Genomic DNA, 13,808 nt, shown 5'->3' on the forward strand with positions numbered 1-13,808 from the left:
TTTCATCATAGGAAACCGCTGTACAAAAATCCTGAGGCAGTGAACACTGCTAATTTAAGGAGCAAGAAATGTACTTAAAATTGTAGTGACTTTTTTTTTTAAACAAACTGATTTAAACTCTGAACATCAACCAAAGAAGATAATTAAAATAAAAAAATTCAGCGGTTAAATATTTTCTTATTCTTTAAGAAGGTAAGTCAGATTTTTTGATTCCTACCTTGCCTCCGTTGCCTCTTTTTTTTGCATCCGTTTCTTCATTGAAACATGCATGGGCCCTGTGCTTTGTGACCCCTGCTCTGGGGTGGTGAGAGAAACCGAAATATTCCTGCCCTCAGGGAGTTTATGGATGAAGCTGTGGTGACGGAGAAGCCAATAAAACACTGAAACAAATGACTGAAAATTTCCAATTGCAAAAAAACATTTCGACATAGGAGGAGCAGTGAGGAGACTCGACGACACACGCCATTGTTTTCAAACGTGTATGAGAAAAAACTGTGTAAGAAAACAGGGAAAACGAGGCCTGCCCTGCCGGGCTGCTGGGTCTCCTGGGCAAAAAACACACAACCCACCGTGTCCTTAGGACTGGGAACCTTGTGCTTCCGAGTCTCGCTCCCCGGGCTGCCGCGGGGAAGCATATAAGCGTGGGACCGCGAGAGGCGCTTGTAAACAGAGAGCCGGGCCGGGATGGTCGGCGGCCGGCCGGACGCGCTGTCATCCAGGCGGGGTTGCGGCGGAAGCCGAGCCCTGGCCGGCAGCAGACGGCAGGCCCGGCAGGTGGAAGGAGAGAAGCAGCCGGCGGCCCGGTGAGCATCTGCCTGCATCTGTGAAGCCTGGCTGGCCAGCGGGGGTAGGGTGTGGGGATGACAGCATTGTAACAAATAGCCGAGAAGCGCCCTAGGGGAGAGGGGGTTGTGCTGTTTCTTCCATGCCCTGGTTTTTGTTTCGTGCTAGACTGCACCGCAGCGCTGTGGGTAATGGGTGAGCGGTGATAACACTGGCTGTTTGTTTTTACAAATCAGATATTTAAGTTGAAAGCAGTTGAAATAGCTCATCTAGTTCTGTACGTTTTTAGCCTTGTCCCTCCCCCATCTCCCGCCTCCCCTCCGCCCCGGGTCCTAGAATCCAAACCTCGGCAGAGCCTTTAACTCACATCACTCCGGGGCTCCCAAAGAAACGTCGATTGTTCCTTCTGCGGACTGCGCTCATTTTTAATGTATAGTAAATGACACCGTATGCATGATGACAAGCATGATTTGGTCTGTGGCAGGATTACTAACCCAAAAAATCAGGGTAAGGAAATTTCAGACCCATTCCTGAAATAAAATAATTTACTACTGAAATATACAATTGAATGACAAATTGAGATTGGTCTAGATTTATAGCTGAAAAGTAGATTTGAATATGCCAGCTTAAACTGACATTGTGCTATTGTAAACTTATTTGGATGTTTTCCTTTTCTCTTTTCCACCTTACACCTGGGTTTTTTTCTTTAATATTTTAATTTCAGTAGTAATAATGGATTGCAATTTGTATTCATTCATAAGGCATTGTATTATAAAATACCACATGTAAGGTATAGTTGGTATACAAGGCAGTTTTCATTTTGTTAGCCTCCTGAAAATGCCTTAAGCAAAATTGGACGATACATAGTCTCTTAAAGGTAAGAAGACATGTCACCTTGGTCAAACTAACTTTTAGTTCACAAAAGAATATTAGGTTAAATTGCACATAGAGAAGTGTTTTAAAATCATGCACATCAAAAAAACATTAATGCCTGGTGAGTTTCTCTTTAAAATGAGTATTTTCACAATGTAATGATTCACAGCAAGACCTATAAAGCCAGACCACCTGAATTTAAATTCCTGTGTGACCCCTTCCTATTGTGTAACCTTGTGCAGTCTTCTTGCTATGTTTCCTAATCTGTAGGATAATAATAGTTTCAACCTCACAGGGCTGTTAATGAGGATGAAATGAGTTAATATTTTATTAAATGCTCAGAACAATGCATGTAATAATTGCTAAATACATGCTTGTTAATAAATACATAGACTAAAAACATCCAAGTGTTGAAAGTAGAATGGCGCTTGCCAGGAGCCAGGGTAGAGATGAAATGGAGAGTTTTGTTGGATGGGTATAGAATTTCAGTTCAAGATGAAGTTCTAGAGATTGGTTGTACAACAGTGTGCATGTACTTGACAGTACTGAACCACACACTTAAAAATGGATAAGATGTTAAGTTTTTGTTATGTGTATTTTCCCCACAATTAAAAATTTTAGAAAATACTAGTGTCAGCAAAGTTATGTATTTAAAATCTTTATTAGCACACAGTAGCCCAATCCACAGTTGCCTTTGCCATGGTGAAAATGCAGCTTCTGGCAGTCATCAGTAAGATTCATTCGTTTGGTAAATTCATGCAATTAAGATTTATCATAAAGAGAACAAACAAATTACAAGAAACAATACCTAAGACTCTATAGTTGGCAGAATTCTAAAAATGACCTTCCACCAAGATTGCATGTCCTAATCTCTGGAACCTTGAAATATGATGAATTATGAGTCCCTTGAGCATGTTGTTATATGGCACAGTTGAATTCAAAATGGGGAAATTATCTGGGTTACTCTAATCTAATTACAGGAGCCCATAAAAGTGAAGAGCTTTCTCTGGCTGGGGAAATTAGAAAGATTTGAAGCTTGGGAAGAACTCAGTATGCTGTTGCTGGTTGGAAAATGGAGGGGACACTTGAGAAGAAATGGGGGCAGCCTTGAGGGATGTAGGAGGCCTAGAATCGCTGAGGGCTGCCAAGCATGGAAACAAGAACCTCAGGCCTAGGGCCACAAGCAACTGGTTTCTGCCAACAGCCTGAATGAGCTTGTGACTGGTTTCTTTACCAGAGCCTTTAGATAGAAGCCCAGCTTGGCTAACACCTTGATTTTACCTTTGTGAGAGAGACCCTGTGCAGAGAATCCAGTCAAGCCCACTCAGACTTCTGACCTTCAGAACTGTGAGATAAGAAATGTTTTTTGCTTTAAGCTACTAAGTGTGTGGAAATTTCTTATGTAGCAATAGACAGCTAATACAGACTGCAGCAGAAAAGAAGACAAAGGCAGGAATAGACTCTCCATAGAAGAGAAAATTAAATGGCTAATAGACATGAAAGTACATTCTCTTCCCATTAACCAAAGAAATGAAAATTTAAACAGCAGGGCACCATTTTTTCCAGCTTATAAATTTACATAGACTTTTAAAAATTATAATTCTCCACATGAGTTAGTGTGCAGTGGAGCAGACACTCTCAAATACATTGAAGGATGCACACGTTATAACCTTTCTGAAAAACTTGTTGGCGGAATGTATGAAGAGCCTCATTAATTCTCGTACCCCTTGATCTAATAATTCCACTTTTAGCGATCTCTTGATCTCTTTATCTCATGTGAAATATTTTTTAAATAAATGTTTACAAATGTTTAATGTAGTGGTTAGAAAAGTCAAATATTGGCAGTTATCTAAATGCCTAATAACAGTTAAACAGTTTAAATAAATAATGGTATCATCAAAACATACAGTATTATACAGACATTTAAAAGGACTTTTATGAAAAAATTTAACAATGTGGAAAGGTGTTACCCAACTATTGCTAAATGGGGGGAAACAAGACAGAGATCTGTATGAATAGTATGCCCTCAACTATGTTAAAAAAAAAACCACACACAAAAAGATTAATTTACATAGGAAACAGGCTAAAAGAGCCAAAATGGGGCAGTGCTTTTTTCCCATTGGAGGGTAAATAGGCATTGTTTATTTGCCCTTTTATACTTTTCTGCATTTTCAAAAGGTTGAACAATGAACATGTAGAACTTTTTAAAATAATCACAGTCATCAATAAATATATATGTATTTTACCATCTGAATTATCTAGCTACAGAACCTTTTCATTATCCCAAAAGAAAGCCTCATACCCATAATAAATATTTTTAAAGCTGTTACATCACTATGCAATGGAGAATGCAATGAATCTAAAACACTATCCAATCCAATGATGAAAAAAAAATCTATAAATAACTTAAAAATGTGGCAGAAAGTGATTTCTTAAAGGAAAACAATGAAATAGGAAACAGTAAATGCTATTGGAAATATTGAGAATAAATTTAGATAACTTCTTTCCCAAAATCATTGAAAGCCCTGTGGTAGGATCGATGAATGTTATACTGAAGTAATAGAAAAGGAAGGCACATGTTTGAATTTTAATTAAAAGTCTGAGTCTGTTTTCTCATAGATTGATGGGTTTTAAGCTTTGAGCTCTAGACCCAAGTTAATTACATGAGTGGAAAAAAAAAGAACTGTGATGGATATGTAACCATTTGCCAAAAAAAAAAAAGACTGTGTTATGACTAGGCAAACCAAGCTGGGCCTTGGCCAGTAACACCCAAGGCCAGTATTTATTGAATGTTTATCAGGTACTTGATATATTCTATTCCAATTTAATCATGTGTGCAGCCTTCCCATAATACTTGAAGTCAAATCCATATTTACATATTTAAGAAGCAGGCAGGTGGATGGATGCTACTGTAATTACTAGTTTTAGAAGACCTGATTTTAATAGGAACCTGGAAAAGATTAGATTTTTTGGGGGCAGGTATTTTAGGATTATCCATATCTAGATAGTTTCCAGGAGCACCAGACCATTGTTACTTCTGTACTGCTCCCTTGTCTATTTTTTTCTTTACTCTATCCTTCCACACCTATCAAAAAGTACAGAAAGTATCTCTGGCCTCATTGGCTTCTAGACAAATACTGATTTTCTTCATGGGGAATGTTAAGCCCTTAAAAGAAACAATATCTAACAAAGAATTGGTTTTTTTCTTTTTTCCTTTTTCTTTTACAGTGGATTTTGTATTCAGTTCATAAGTAGCTAAATTATATTCTAGCTTGGCACTCCTTAGTACAAGCTAAATAATTCAGAGAGTTGAGTACTCAGTGAGACTGTGATAAAAATGAGTACTAGTAATAGTAAATTCCATGTGTTATGTTTCCTTTATTTCATTGTCCACTGTGGATATTACCAGACAGAAAATAAAAAGTCCACCTAATTTACCTTCACACTGGCAATCAGGTAAGAACTGTGTTTGGTCAATGAATGTCATTGATCTTGATGGCAGCATGAGTTATGAGCAAAAACCAAAGTCACAACATAGAGGCCATTGCATTGAGATGTCAGGCATGCTGTTTTCATTAACGTTGTTCGTTTTTCAAAAACTCATTAACTCTTCATTTGAGTTATGTGTTTCAAATTGGATTCCCCAATTATACGCCACATTTGTGAGTATGGTAGAGATTTATTTGTCCAGTTATCTTGATTAGTGTAACCAATTTATAATTCAGTACAAACTAAAAAACTGCCCTGTTCTGCATTATCCAGTTTACTTGTGGACATTTATCTAACTGGGAAATTGTTAAATATGCACTTCACTGTGTAGTCTGTAGATATGATTATAATTGTAGGTTTTCAGTCACCGAACAAGGAACATGTATTATAGGTTAGGAAATGTCAGAACTGTAACCAGCAGTTGTTACGGTCCAGGAAATTAGTCAGATGATCTCTCATGTTGTTAATCTGTTTTTATCAGCACTTTAACTTTTCCAGAACATCTTCTCTTCTACACTCAAGGATTCATTGATTCATTGATTGAACAAATAAGAATTGAGTGCTTGTTTTGTACCGCAGCACATAGCTCTTACACTTGAAGTCAGGAATACAACCTTGAACAAAACAGACACAGTCTTTGCCTTTATGAAGCTTATGATCTACTGGGAGACAGACAAATAAACAGGCCATTTTACACAGCATGAAAAGCATTGTAATTGAGGAAGTCAGGGTATATGGGAACACATAAGAGGGATGTCCAAAATGGACATGGGAGGTCAATTTTGATACTTCTGCAAAGATCTGAAGGCTGAATTAAAATTAGTAGGTTGTAAAGCAAAACAGAAGAAACAAAATAGCAGTAGACTCATAGACACCAAGAAGGAACTAGTGGTTACCAAGGGGGAGGGGTTGGGGAAGGTGGTGGGAAGGAAGAAGGGGATTAAGGGGCACAGTAATTTGCGATCACAATTTAGGTTGGTCATGGGGATAGTAGTACAGCTGGAGAATACAGTTAATGATTCTGTAACATCTTACTACGTTGATGGACAGTAACTGCACTGGAGGAGGTGAGGACTTGATAATATGGGTAAACGTTGAACCACTGTGTTGTGTGTTTGAAACCAACGTAAAACTGTATATCAATGATACTTTAATAAAATAAATAAATAAAATTAGTAGGTTGTGTCCCTGTGTGTTATAGGGAAAGAAGGTGGTAAAGAAGATTCAACAGATAAATCTAGGAAAGGAAGTGGCTAAGAGCTCTTAAAAGCAGTGTTCAGGAGAATATTGTTTATCCAGAAGATAACAGGTTTTTAATTTCAGAAAGCCAATTTAGGCTACAGTGTAATGAAAGATTGATGGAGGGCAAGACTGAAGGGAAGAAGACTGAGTGGTGATGTCTGAATTAAGGCAGTAAAGAAGGAAAGAAAGAAGTAGGCTTGGCAGATCTTGTAGAGGTAGAATGAATGACTTGCTGATTTAGAGTGAAGAAGCCAGAAGGGTCAAGGATGGTATTCATCTTTCTGGAGCAGATGATGACATCCCTTCACTATATGAAGAGGGCCAGAAGGAGGGACAGGTCGAGGATAAGGTGAGATCTGTTTTGTGCACATTGGTACTTACAGGACATCCAAAAGGCAGTTGCATATGTGGGTCTAGAGCTCAGGAGAGCAGTCTGTTCCTCATCCACCATGTGGATTGCTACTGAAGCCACAGAAATGGAGATCACTCAGGCAGAAGAGAAACTTAAGTAGGAGGGTTATGGGGAAAGTGGAGGAATGCATACATATGATATGTGCATAGGAAGGGGAAATTACAGAGGGGACTGAAAGGAGCATGCTGAGATAAAAGGTGAAATACCAGAAGAGACTGCATCAGTGAATTCATGAGAGCAATGCCGAGAGTGGGTGTTCATAGGTCAGATACTGCTGGAGGTTAGGTCAGATGTGGAGTGAAAAGTTCCCTGGATGTAGCAAAAAGGATATTGTTGGTGACCTTGGTCTATTCAGTTCCAGCTGGGGCACAATCATTGCTTCTGGGGGAGAATGAATGGGTGGTGAGAAGTGGAGTCAAAGTACAAAAAAGTGAGAAGTGAAGAAAGTACACAGAACAAGTTTCTTCATGAAACTTGGAGGAAAAACGGAGAAGGTGGAAAGTATTCTAGCTTTAGAGGAACTTGGAGGGCAAAGGCAGATTTTACTTGTTTTTTCCTTGAGACGAATATTCCTTTTGGAATCATCGAGCATTTGCACCACTGAATCACTCCACTCTAAGACCACCAGAAAAGCAGACGCACAGCCACTCATGCTGCCTGGAACAATGCAGGAAGAACCATTGAGTAGATTAAAACCCTATTAAGAGCTTCGTAAACTGATTACTATCACCAGTTTGTTGGTTTATCATGGGAAAAGATCAAGGAGAATGGGGTGACCTCTTTCCCTGGTACACACAAACCTTTATTGGCATCCTGTACCCTGCTTTGGAGTTCACAAAGCACTATGTGATGCCATTTGATTTGTGCTCCAAAACAACTTTTGAAGAAGGTAGGACAGATATCCTTATTTGATCTGCATCAGAGTAATGAATTTAGGTTCAAATGGCTCTCCTAGAATCACACATCTGGCAGTGGTGCATATAGTTCAAATACAGGTCTAATTCCAGCTCCTGTGGTCCAAAAGTAATTTCCCTTTGCTGAAAGGTCAGAGATGATGTCTGTATTTTCATTGTAGTGTGATCATATGAAACCTATGCATGTCATCATTTTTGCATAGAGTTAAGAAACAAAGACTGAAGGTTGTGGGTCAACTTTGTTGTTTGGTTAAATCCCCATATACATTGATATTTATCCACCCATCTCTCCCCAAAAAAGTTAGAAGGAGACAGTTTATTTGGACATGCCTTAATAGTTAAAATGTGTTCAAATTATTTATAGTCACATGTAATTTAAAAATATTCTTTTAATTCTTTGAAAGAAATACTTATTTGCAGGGTTTTTTAAGCAAACATTTTAACAAGTGTTTCTATTTATTGGCTAAATGAAAAATGATGTCTTAGGGAAACACTAGTAAAGGTTTGGGCAATTAGGACTACATAAACACTTGCAAAAGCACTTGTTCGGCCTAAATGAAGTCTCAGTTATTATACCCTTGCAGACATTCCAAGTAACATGTCCAAGGCCACTAAGAGTACTGAGGTTAGCTATTTAGTTAGAAAACAGCTTTTCACTCTGTTTGTTCCGGGAGTTCTCCATCATTCCCTTTGCAAACTTACAATGACACAGAAGTATTACAGAAGTGATTTTTTTTTTTTTTGTAAACTAAGTAGTATACACTATTTTCCTTGGTGGAAAGATGATATTTAGCCATTAACTTTCTGGGTCATGGGATTAACAAACAGAAAGATTTAAAAGATTTAAAAATAAATATTGAAGTTGCTGGTCCTTGACAACTAAAATTTGAAGCACCGTGTGTGTAGTTAATTTGCTATTAATTGTCATACAGGACTATATGTGCATTTTAGAGTCTTATTTCTACTCACCATATTACTTTGGATAAGTTACCTCATCTCTTTAATCTGAATTTCCTTATCTGTAAAGTGGTAATAATAATAGCTGTTCTCCTTAGGTTGTTGTGAGGATTTAACAATGTGAAGCAGATAAAAGGCTTCACCTAATGCCTGCTCTTTAGTAAGTGCTCAATAAATATTAGCTATGATTCTTCTTAATGTTGGTCTTGGCTTAGGAGTTCTAAGAACTGTGTATTATTAAATACATCATTCCACATTTAACATATGTCCATCCACATTGGAGGAGTCATCTTCAGGACATCGTAAAAGAGTTCAGTATAGTAGTTGTACTCTCCAATAATGGGCAACTATTTGAGTCCCAACTATCAAATGCCTGTCATCCTAATGTGTCTGATTAAACAGCCAAAGAAATAGGGACCACTCAGAGCTCCACAATGTTTACATGTTGCAGAATTATTTTGTAAAAATCCATTCAGCACTGATGATAATTGTCATAAAAGAAATTTAAATCCAAATTTGGGGATGAAAATGTAGTTCCTACTGTTCTCCTTCATACTTTATAAACCTTTCCTTTGTCTTATATGACAGGCAGAGATTTTTCTGGCCTTCATTTTGTACATAGTGAAATAACAAAGACCACCCTGGTTTTGCTGCCTTACCCTGTCCTTAGCGTCAAAGACACTGGTCAGCCTTTGCCAGCCTTGCTTGTTTCCTGACAGAACTGGTAAGAGGCTGCCTGCAGCCAAGGTCACTGTCACAGATTAAGTCCAAGAGGGAGGGCGGGGTCATGGATGCAGTTCTTCCACTGAGTCTGTCTGATGTCTGTCCTTTCCAATAAGAAGAAGTCACCTTTCGCTTAGACCTATGGGTCTGGTGTTCTAGGGGTGCCATTTAACAAAGACCCAGGCTCCGTGATGAGCAGGTTCAAGTGCAGCAGAAAAAGAAAAAAAAATCTGCTAAGTACTTCTCATGTACATTCACCCTAAGTGCCCACAGATACCGGTTTCGGGAATGTGTGCTGGTTGTTGTTTTTTGAGGGTTAAAGTAGTATTTTCCCTTCTGCTCCTCAGGAGCAGTTGCTTAAGGAATTAAAGTCAACAGGAAATGAGGCTTTTACTCATTTCACGTGATATCTCAACCACCAAGCAAAGGCCTGTTGGTTGGGGTTGTTTCTTTGGGGCAGAAAGATGTGGGCAGCTTGTGAAGAGCCCTCTGCACTTATGTGTTCCATTTGTACAACTGTTAGTTTACTTTGCCCTTACTCTTATTGGGAACTTTGAAGCTGTTACTGTAGGTTGACAGCTTTGTGCCAGGAGCAGCATCATTTCTAGAGTAAGTTTTGTTTGTATGTTTTTTTTCTTTGTCTTTGGTTTCTTTCCACCGAAGTCACCTCTGTGTACATGTTTTTATGTCATTTAACTGTGTGTCTCTTAAGACTCCTTACTGTCCCTTGATTATTAGCGATTCCTTATTTATGTTCACATAACATCTTTTGGGTACTTGTTAGGCATTATTTAGACTTGGTTTGATGTTTCCCCACTAGCTGTTAAGTTCTTCAAGGGCAGAAGCTGGGGCTCTGTGCCCCTAACATGTAATGTAGACAGTGTTAGGGCCTTTGGTCCATCCTCTGTAAATGCTTGCTGAGTATAAATGATTAGTAATAAGCTAGCTTTAGTAGGAATAGTAATTGTTTTAGATTTTACAAAGAATTTTCACATTCTGCATTTGTGCTTCGTGTCTAGGGTAGGTAGGGCAGGCACTGGCAGAATGTCCATTTTGCAGATAAGGAAGGCCCAGAAGCCCTGAGTCACCCTGACTTGCTGGAAGTCATTCAGTTTAGAAGGTGGTGCTGGGACGTGAACTGTTTCTGGTGTCAGAAATGTGTGTTCTCATTGCCACACCTTTGTCCCTTGAACAAACTCAAAACTGGGTGGCTCACTGGTTGGATTCAACCCCCTGACTCCTTGTTTATGGTCCTTCTAGCATCAGGAGCTCAGAGTGATTTAAGGTCATTTAAAAGGTGTGGAACTTGGGTGGCTCGGGACTCAGGGATTCCAGGAACCTCTTTTTCTACCCCATGGAGCTTTTAACTGACAATACAATAGACAAGTCATCTTGATCTCTTTTTAATCATCTTTAAAATAATCCTGCTACTTATCTCTCTTTGTTTACTACTAGCTTTTATCAAGAAGCTTATCCAAAGCCCTTTCCAAACTATACTCTCAGCCATGCGTGTGAGGATGATTATTCTCAGGAAAGCCAGGTAGTTTTATGACCTGATGACATGTTTAAACCTAAGGCTACTTCTTTAGCTCTTTTTGAGTATCCTGTATGTCTGCCTCTCAGTGTAGCTTGTGGATGGCTGTTAGCTTCACTGCTGCAATCTGTCATATGCTCAGCCCCTGCCTGCAGGGCTTGGCTCAGATGGCCCCTATATGCACTGGCCAGTTATTCCCTGTTGCATTTGCAGGCTCACTCTAAGACATGTGGTTTTTATGATGGAAATTTTCACCTTCTTCACCTCAGTCCTAGATTGAAGATAATTTGAGTGGTTCTTTTGTTTGTTTTTTAATCACTATTCCCTGCCATGGAGGTAAAAGGAAATGGAAAACACTGAGTCTGCATTTTTAGACAGTTACATAACTGAAGTTTGTGTCTGTCTGTTTCTAAAAGCAGGACCTGTTGAAACCCTGGTGGTTTTATGAAGTGGGTTTCCCAATCAGAAGCCTTGGCTTTCCAATCCAGCGGTTGACATCATGGCATAATCACATCACTGCCTTCGACAGCAAAGCTGTCTGAGATTTGAAGCGCCACACTTATATTAGTTTGGTTTCTGAGAAAACATCTTGGGGCATCAAATGTCACCATGATTTTGCAAGTGGCAAACAATAAACAAGTGTAGAGATGTACTGAAAAGTGCTTTAAATTGATTGCCTGGGCTATTTCAAAGGGACCATCTCCTTACTGGTATTAGAAAGAGCTTGAGCTCTAAGTCACTGAAACTGAAACCAGCCAAGTTACTGATTTGGAGTGGTTCACAGACATTCCCAAGTCCTGCATAGTTTTTTTCCAAGTGCTTTTGTTTCTATAAAAGATCTAAGTGAGGTCTTCGCTACCTGACCTTTGCCATGTTATTTTTAAACCTGGTTTCAATAGCTTAGAAGCTTTCTAACAAGACAAATTTTAAAAGCTCAAGTCAACATATATTTCATAAAGCATGTCAAATTTTACTTAAATGAGTTTATAATGAATTCAAATATACTTTTGCCAGAACACCAGAGTGGTGGTTATGTTTAAATATGTCAGTGCTTTGAAAACATTCAAGAATATTTCTTGAGCACCCATTGTGTACTAGCCACAGTCCTAGGCCCAGTGGGGGTTATGGAAAGAAATAGGGTAGAATTGTTGCTCTCATGTAACTGTAAGTCCAGGAGGGTGGCATGTGACCTCAGGCAAATTAAGTATCTTAGAGCCTCAGTTTCCTCATTGTAAAATGGGGATAATAGCACCCACATTACACATCATTAGGCTTGGAAATATAAAGTATGAAGCAGTGCACCTAGCACAAAATAAGCTTTTGATAAATAAATATTACCATCATAATTTCAGAAAAAATAGGCAGCATGCAATCTATGTTGTAGGGGTGTTACCAAAGACATTCTGTGAAGTTTAAAGAAAGAACAAACTGTCTGAGAACCAGGGACCAAAGAAAGTATGTGGCCAAGGTAGCATCTGAGCTTGAAGGGGGGATAGAGCTTCAGTAGGTAGAGGTGGGTAGGGGGTACCTCTGAGATAACTGTAAGCAAAGTTTTGGAGTTGGGAAATCATAAAACTTGAGCAGTAGCATTCCACTTTGGAGGAAAAGAGTGTTTTATGGAAGAGAAGTGGGACTTGGACAGGCAAGCTAGGCCATGATTGTGAAAGGCCTGGAGTGTCATCATTGTTGGTGGAAGCTTCACTGAAGGATTTTATTTGCTCTTGTCTCCCTAGTGCCTAGAACAGAGCCCAGCCAAAATGAGCACTTAGCAAATATTTATTGAATGAATAACTAAGCGTGATTTTAGAAAAATTGAGCTTAATTTCACCATGAGATAAGCCAGGTTGAAATGTCCTACAAATAGTTGGGAACATAGGACCAGAGATTTAGATTGAAGGTGGATTTTGGGGAGGCATGAACACAGAAGTAGTTATTAAAGCCACAAGTATGGCTAAATGACCTAAGGAGATTATGTGGCTGTAGTCAGAGAAGAGAGCTCATCCTCCTTTGGCAAGGAGACAAATAAAGACAGGAGAAAGACTGAGAGTGAGAAGAAAACTAAGAGAATGTGGAGCCTCGCAGCCTGGGGGAACCGTTTGAGGAGGGACTGGCTAGCACTCAGGGAGGGCCGGGCCTGTGAAGAATGCCAGAGGATGTGTGCAGAGAATAGCTGTAGCAGAGCTCCATCGAGTGGGGCCTTGGGCCAGGTGGTAAGGTGTGAGTGGGCACAGCACGCTCTGGGACAGTCCTTTTGTTTTTCCAAGGTTAGTGTTTACTGGCATTGCTTTTTCACATACATTTAAACAGATGGTGTGCCCAGACTGTATATATATTCTGATTCCAATTAAATATCAGGCAAAACACACCTGACTATTGATTTATTTTCTCTGAGTTATCAGACCCTGACTGATTTTTCTTTTCCACATCTGTCGGTATTTTCCAGAGTTTCTGTGAGTATTCCTTTAAGAACTGGGAAAAATATATACAAATTATTTTTTTAATGTTATTCCCCTTATGCCAATAAACTTTTTGTTTATTGAAACTTTTATAAAATGCAGCCATTAATGTTCCCTCCAGGCCTATGAAAATGGGATTCCATCTGTGTTTCTAGATGTCTATCTCCTCTCACAGACCCTGAGTTGCTCTTACCAAGTCCACACTGGCACCATTTCTCTATCTGCTGTGCTCCATCCACTTGCTTATGTCCTTATGATAAAGCACCGTGAAAATCATAACCTCTTGGGGCCTCATGGTCCAGACAGTTCCTCTTACTAGGATCAGATCCTCTTGTGATGGCTTCTTTACATTACATAACTCTTAGAAAATTTTCAGTCAGCTGTAACCTTAACCAAAGTGGAGAACAGGTGAGAGCCACATGTGC

At 39.2% G+C, this 13,808-nt stretch overlaps 1 protein-coding gene across 5 annotated transcripts in view; it reads left to right on the top strand.

The window, feature by feature from the left end:
* The first annotated feature begins 626 nt into the window (after positions 1 to 626).
* The window catches only part of PLEKHM3 (pleckstrin homology domain containing M3), a 173,992-nt gene continuing 160,810 nt past the window's right edge, over positions 627 to 13,808 (top strand). For 4 of the 5 annotated variants that reach the window (XR_008998196.1, XM_036920283.2, XM_057503640.1 and 1 more), the window contains exon 1: positions 628 to 803. The gene's annotated coding sequence lies outside the window, so the exon portion shown is untranslated. Of the gene's footprint in view, positions 804 to 13,808 lie in introns of all 5 variants that reach the window. The other variant, XM_036920286.2, reaches the window with a different exon arrangement.

The sequence above is a fragment of the Manis pentadactyla genome, chromosome 6 (assembly GCF_030020395.1).
Source record: "Manis pentadactyla isolate mManPen7 chromosome 6, mManPen7.hap1, whole genome shotgun sequence".
NCBI lineage: Eukaryota > Metazoa > Chordata > Mammalia > Pholidota > Manidae > Manis > Manis pentadactyla.